Raw genomic sequence first — 8,088 nt, forward strand, 5'->3', positions numbered from 1 at the left:
TTTTTTTAATTTACTACCAGTGGGAACAAATAACATTTTCCAAATGATTGCACTCAGGAATATATTTGTAAAGATATTTTAATGCTGCAATGTTTTGTATTAAATGTTCTTGGCTTGAGGCATCTTGCTATGGGTAGAAATGACAACATTGAATTAGTTTTTTCTGAGGAATGACAGCTGAGAGAGATTCACCATTCACTTGAAGGAATTCGACCACATTTTACCCTCTCTCCTCGCTAAGAATGCTGATCACCAGTCTGCAGGCCAGTCTGGTACACTGCCCTCACCCATCATCTGCTTTCTAAGGAGCCCAATCTGGGATAGGGAGGACAATGTTCATTAATGGAAGTTCAGATATTATAATGGAGTTCAGATATTTTGTAAACCATTTAATCATGCCCTTTGAAACTATCTTCTAAATTCATAAATATACCTTAAATTCATATATATACCTTATATACCCTGGCAGATTTTTGTTGCTAAATTTCATTTTTCCATCAGTGGATATTCTGACTCCATTACTCCTTGATATTTAATAAATACCTACGGAAAGGATTATATTTATTGCATTCCCCTAACAATCTAGGTGTTACATGCAAGTCAGGACTAGAGCAAAGAAATAAGTTCTTGCCCAACCCAATGTTTCTTGAAAAAACCTCATATAAAGGGAAGTGCTATATTGTTATATTTGGGGGTAAATTTCATCCAGTAATGTTTGGTCTCTCTATCTATACACTTGCAGTCTCTCTTATATATAATTTTATATGTGGGTTAGGTGTTCTGGGTCAGCTATTTTTTATTTAAGTTGTTCATATTTGGTATATTTCATTGTGTTTGGGGTTTTTTTCTTTTTTTTTCTTGGAGGGGATAAAGGGGAGTAACTGATTGCCTGCTACTTATATTCTTTGCATGACATACCAGTATTTTTCTAGGCTGTAGATCTTTGGTATCACTCTACATTCTACCAATTTGTATGCAATTTTTGTCCCAGGTTGCATTGACAGCTACAATATTACATGTGTCTTAGAGACATTCTAAGTAAAAGACTGAATTCAAAGATATATTTTTGTCAACTCTGCTTCAGTGCATAGTTTAAGTGGACTTCCCAGATAATTTCACTTACTTCCACCAGTAACCTAAGATAGAAGCTTAGATATCAAGAAATTAAGACCACTGAGCAACTTTCCTAAAAACACTGAATTTGTATTTTTCCTAGTAATCTGAAATTCAAAGATTGATGAGAAGCTTGTGTTCCTTGTTATCAACCTTGTTCATTCTGAGACAATATATAGATTTTACATAAAATGGAAAGTTAAAGATTAGTGTACACTTATCTGAATATGTACATGCACAAAAATATATGTTTATACACAAATACTAAGCTACAACTATATACTCTATCATATAAATAACAATAACTAAGCTCTTTGAAATAACCTATTCTGTCAATATAATTTTACATGTACATACTTCTATCTCAATTTGTTTCTGCATGTTTTTAATGACCAGCAACTTCAGTCTATAGGATTCAAAATTAACATAATTTGCTATTAACCTTCTTACTATAATAGTTTTTTGGTATTTTATATGAAGGCTAGCCTCCATCATGAAGTATTTATTAGCACTATTTTATTCATGGAAGTTTATTGGTTTTTTTCTTTTTTTTTTCAGAGATTTATTTTAATATATATTTACAGATCACTTATATATTCAGTATTTTCTAATAATTCTCCATAAAAAGGAAGTTCCACGTGTATCAGACTGTCATGACTCTAGTTGTATAAACTGAATAGTTATAAATGTAGTTGATTTATCTATCATAAAAGCTATAAAAAGCTCAGCTGAATGCAAACTGGCATTTTTAACTTTACCAGATAAATTTAGTCTGGGGTAATGCTGGACCACAGCCACTTAGCTAAAAGAAGAAGTCCTCCACTATTCCACGAGGTGTATAAAACATAACTCATCAACATTTGACTTTGTGGCAGATTTTGGCATACATTTTTAAGATGGTGCAAGTTAAGGCAAAAGGCAATAGCTGGTTTAACAGTAGATGAGAATGTGAGGCACAACCTGTAGTATTACCTTTTTCAAAGCATATTGCATTACAAAAATTAATATTTACTGCATTTAGGGTCACCTAAGGAACCAACATAATAACATCTTGAAATGGCCACTAGGTCATCATTCCAGAAACACAAGCTAGTTCATGCACTATCTACTTTCTAAAAACTGTTGATGTGGTGAAATCTAAATACTCATTTGCATAATATATATTTTTTAATAGAACCAACTCTGTAGAAACATATGTTCAACTCTGAAATATATGAATCTCATTTCATTAAAAAAAAAAACAACTTTGGTTTATGGGTCCAAAATGCTTTCAATCTCTTTCAATCTCAATCTATGCTGCTTCATAAAGGCTGGATAGCTACTGCTTTAGCACAAATATTACTGCTGAATTCCTTTTCCCTCTCTTGTAACTGAGCAGGGGTTCTGCTGGTTTTGTTCTTCAACAAACTTTACCATATATGTAAAACAATACATGAAAGACAGTTCTGTGAGTTTTTTCCTTGTGTTAGTATGTTTAAGAACATCACATAAAACATTGTCAGAAGAATAATAGCTAGCTAACTCTTTCAAAAATTACTTAAATCTATCCTTACTGCTCTTAACTAAATTCAAGCTGTCTAGTTTACCTTCTCTGACAGTGCTTGCTAGTTCAGCAGATGTTCAGCTTGCCACAGTGGGGCTAAAGGCCAGGTAATAATGTTAGTGCTGGGACAGAAAACCTTAACCCTGATATTGGTGCCATTTCTCTCAGAACTTGTACTTTAATTTCTCTTTGATATTTCAAGTCCATATTGAGTCCAGTTTCCTACTGAAATTAGTTTAACAATAATGATTTCGGGAACCCAAAAAGAATAGGAAAATTCTCCATTTCATTAATGGTAGGTCTTAATGAGTAACCCAAATAAATTAGTAGAATAGACCCTGGAGCAACATGAAGAATACCTCTGTATCAATGTGCATAACTCTTAAGTCTGTGTTACTAGGTTCTTAGGTTTATCTTAGGTGTGAATCAAAAGTTTTAAGACACAAAGAAAATGAAGTATCTGAATTATTGGGGAATATGTTGTTTTCTCTGCTCCAAAATCAAGAAAGGAAAGTAATTTCCTGTGAGAAACCACATATAGGTTTCCTGTGATAGCTCTTGAAGAAGGTAAAAAAAAGTATTTGTCTCCAAAGTCAACTAAAAAATTATATAAAACCTAATTTTAAACATAATCGGGAGTTGATTTTGAACTTTGACCCTTAACATACTTTACAAAGTCCACATGCTTATTCAGAAAAAAATATTAGACACACATTTTTCCGTATTTCCATGAGGTTTATTAAATAAAAATCCTTTCCACATAATGGGGATGGAGGCTGTGGGGGGTAGGTATGTGTGCAGGTATCTGTACATACAACAGTTCTTTAATGATTGAAGTGTATATACAATGATTATGCCTGGACTATAAAAAGACCATGCAACATTTTCAAGAGACTTAGAAAAATTGCATGTTTATTTTGACTCTCCAAAGAAACACAAGTCATTTTATTCAAGGCAATATAGGGTGACATATCTATATAAGTGTTTCTATAGCTGTAAGCACATAACTGCAGAAGCTGAACCAATTTCATACTGGCTTTAGCTTATCTTTGTTTACTAGCAGAATGGGTTTTATACTTACATTTTCTTCTAAAATATAATAAAACCAGAATATTTTTTGTACCTATATCACTGGATTTCCATTTGCAATGGAATTACTGACTGTAAATAACTCTTACATTGAAGCAAAAAGAACCAGCAGGAAGCAAAGCACATGAGGATGAAATGAAGTAACCAATTATTTTATGGTATCAATTCTTGCAACAAATAATGCTGCACTGCATAATTTTAACCATGACTTTACACCTGTCCAGGATCATGCTGGTCGAGGAGACTAGCTTATGTGTATGCGTATGTGTAAATATATATCCTTTATTTTTAAACTCTTCCTTTGGAATAGTTCCTCAGGGTTGTCCCAAAATTTTTTTCTGCAATGTTTTCAGTCCCTCCTAAGTTTAGAGGAAAAAAACAAATTTACAGGCACAAAACCCCTTTGTTTTCTCAGTCTAACATATTGAAAATAACAACCTATGCTTTCAGATTAGATTGGCCTTGGGTTAATGTACTAATTACAACACATTAGCACGTGCACACATAACACAGAAAATATGTAAAAACATGAATCATAAATTCCCTGCATATAGATGTCTCAGATCTCTAGGAGATAACTCACTAGAAAAGGAGAAAAAGCAACATTTTTCATTTGAATTAATAGTTACTTGTTGTGTTCTAATATTACAATTAGGAACTCCCAAGACTTAAAGCAGGATACAAGATAATATTGTGACTCTGGTAACTTTTCTCATAAGCTGATTGCAAGCTAAGGATTAATGTTGTGATTGGGGGTTTGTTTTGTTTTTTGCGGTTTTTTTTTTACCTGAATGAAGAAAACTTCTGCTCGTGGAATCTCTGATGCACAAAGGGCATTTTAAGAAAAATATATGCTTTGAAAATCAGAACTCAGCACTTTATTTTGCTATTTTCTTTTAACTACGACTATTATCCAAACCACATTTTTAACACTAGTTTTCAAGCATATAAGCAGGTACATCATATGCTATCTTAAAACATTAATACATATATATCTGTCTATACATTCTATAACTGGGTTGCTAAAAGTATCAACCATAGCTCAGGAAGGACTTATGAAATTAATGTTCATTCTCATATAAGAATGTCAAATGTCAGATTTGGGATGTCTTACTGAAGAAAGCCCTCTGGGCTTTCCATTTTGTGGGGACAAATCCAAACAAATCAATAGAAGTTTAACTTTTTGATACATTTCACAAAATCAAGTAAGAGGGGACTGGAAGAGATCTTGGGAAATTTTCATTTAATGTGATTTTCTACTAAAACAAAACTACCAGACATATTTTAAATTAAGTACTTCAATATTTAAAAATAAAAATTGCGTGGAATTGAGTTATGGAAAAAATTCTCTTTTCTCATGGGTTTATTAAACATATTTTTCTGTACCAACACAAGCTATGTTTACATTGCAATTTTGGTTGAGACTGTAGGACATGTTCACAATGCTAGTGCAGATAGTGATATTCCTAACTACAAATTTGCTTAGATGAATATTCAAATCTTGTTTACCATTAGGATGTACATCTTGGAGTCATACCTACTTACTTCAGCCTAGAAGCTTCTATCAGGCAATACTTGTGTGGCTTTCATAGAAACTCTGTAGTTATACATTTCTGAGGTATGTGATAATTTTTTAAATGTACAGTAAACTATATTTATTATATTGGAACACAAAAATTTGTAAATAATTATGAAGCTTCTGCATGCAGTTAAAATAGTAGCTATATGTTCTCAAAGTAAATATCTATCACATTATAGATCAATTCACCATCTATCACATTTTATTGCCACCACACTAGTTATATCACACTAGAACTGGCTCCCTTCACTAATTGAAGACTTTTTATCATTATTTGTGCTTATTAATCGTCCACACACTAGATTTTTTGAGGCTTCTACATGTTTGCATAAAGAAATATGTTTATGCTAGTCATGGACTGATGATTTTAAGTTATATTTGATGTATGCAACTTGACTAGTGGCAGTCAAGTATAAAAGCAATTGATTTTGGCATAGTTTAGATGTCAGGGACTAGTTAAAGAATAAAATATTGGTGCATGGAACATGTTGTTTCTCTCTATCTGCATCTATGCCATTTCTGTATGGTTAGCAATGTCATTCTTTAAGCAAAAAAAAAACCTCACATAAATGAGTCATAGAAGACGAATGAATATGGCACTTACATCCTCTAGTTAACCAGGAAAACCATTGGCTTTGTAAGAGAAATGTAAGAAAACAGCTGAAATTGCCAAGATTACACGTGATGGATAAGAAATTAATTTATGGCCTGTAATACCACTCACTTTCTGAATAAACTCCTGAGCTCAAAGGCATAACAATTCAAACTAATTTTAGAAACACAAACTGTCAAAGCACCTGCACTACATAACAGTTGACTATATAGATAAATAACTGATATTAAGTGATTTTTTTCTCTGATCAGTACTTGTCAGGCAGTCAGTCTAAAGACATTTACTTACAGCCACAGTGAGCTCCAATGCACAGGTATTTCAGTTAGCATTCACTGCTAAATTAGCTACCAAATAAAGGATAGTCTTATTAGCATGGCAGCGCTTCACAACAGAACAAATTAATTCCTCAGGGGCACATGTCTAACATACCTTTACTGGTTTAATAATTGAAATAGCTCATTTGGGGTCAGTTAACTCTGCAACTGTTCATTGTACTACATTACAATATACTGTGACTGACGGAGCAATAAGTGAAAAACTGCCAAGATTAGACATTGTAGATAAAAGAGTAACAAAATTTCCTGTCTAAAATTTCCTGTCTATAGTGAGGGTGTGTACTTCAGGATTTCAGACTGTCAGTAGTAGATGGAAAAATCTACAGAAATTATGCTGGAATTCTGTGCTGCTTCTAGGTGAAACCAGGTTCTTTTCAACATCATGTTCTACCCTAGTTGTGACTCTAATGCTTTAAGGTACAATGTGACTCTAATACTTTAACAACAATGCAAGTTATCCATAGTCAAAAACACCTAACGAAAAAGAAGACCCAATTTAAAAAAAAAGTCTATAAGAGTTCTGTCAGCCAGCATCTAAGGCCCTGCTCTTTGTAATTCTTCTGCTGAGTTGACTGTGCTAAGAATTTCATGGTCAATTACAGAAGTTCACCAGTGGTAGAACACTTCTGACTGCAGAAAGAATATAAATGTTTGAAGAAATCAAGTTCTGTACAAACTGTGCAATCAAACAGTGATTCATGCTTTCTGATCCAAAAAAGCCCTTACTTTTTGCAGATTTAATTTTGTCTTAGCTTGAAAACTAATTTGTGTCGCTTGCCTTAATTCCTTGTTGTGAGGAAGGGCAGGAGAGTTGGAACACTTTTCCTTGGTTCTATTATTAAGCAGTAAGCTGAGGGATAAGTATGTATAGCTAGTCATTCCATGAGCTCCATAATATGGGTGTGCTTTATAATGACAGATGAGATACACAAGAACTAATATTCTTTATGTAAATAGATCTGGGATGAATTATGTAACATATTCTCACTAGCTGGAATTTTACAGCAATGTAGTTTTAATATTTCTGCTTGGTTTTTGGTTTATTTTTCTTTTTTTAAATAATGATAAGGAATTTGTGGTGGAAGCAAATACAAAGAGTATATGTGGATTGAATATTTAGTCAGTGTTTTTATAGAAAGAATAAATAAATTATGATTTATAACATGTCCAAAATTATGTCAAGATGTAGAACAGGCAAATAGTATGAAAATATCCAAATTAAAAAAAAAAAATTCCAAACCCTCAAACAATTCACTTCTGATTGATCTATTTTACAGATGCAATTAAACTAATTTTATAAATCTAGCTAAACCAATTTCACAGAATAACTAACAGTATTTAGTTAATGGTTTTCAATCACATTTATAAGTGATTGTAAACCATACAAAATTAAATGTCTGCTCTTCCACTGTTTATTTAACTCGTCTATTTAGGCATTTTTAATCTATTTTTAGAAAATACAGCAAGAGAAAATGGTTCTTCTATGTTCTTCTAATGAGCTTGTCAATGGCCAAAGTTCACAGGACAAAGGCAATTCATGGGAACAAGAATTAAGAACTGTGTGATAGTGTAAAGTTTTTAAAGCAGACATTTTTTTTTCTGACTGACAGGATGGGGTCCAATGACAGTGTTCTACATATAATTTCTACCCCAGTTACTTGTCTTCTGTTTGATCTCAAATCACCTGAAAAGATAAGATGCACTTCATCAATTTTTTTTTACAATCTTCAAATACATGGTAGAAATAATGATAAAGAAGTGATTCCAAAGTAGTTTCAGATTAAAAGTATTTAGTCTGAATTCATTAAGCGAGCTG

This window comes from Passer domesticus, chromosome 6, assembly GCF_036417665.1.
Source record: "Passer domesticus isolate bPasDom1 chromosome 6, bPasDom1.hap1, whole genome shotgun sequence".
Lineage (NCBI taxonomy): Eukaryota > Metazoa > Chordata > Aves > Passeriformes > Passeridae > Passer > Passer domesticus.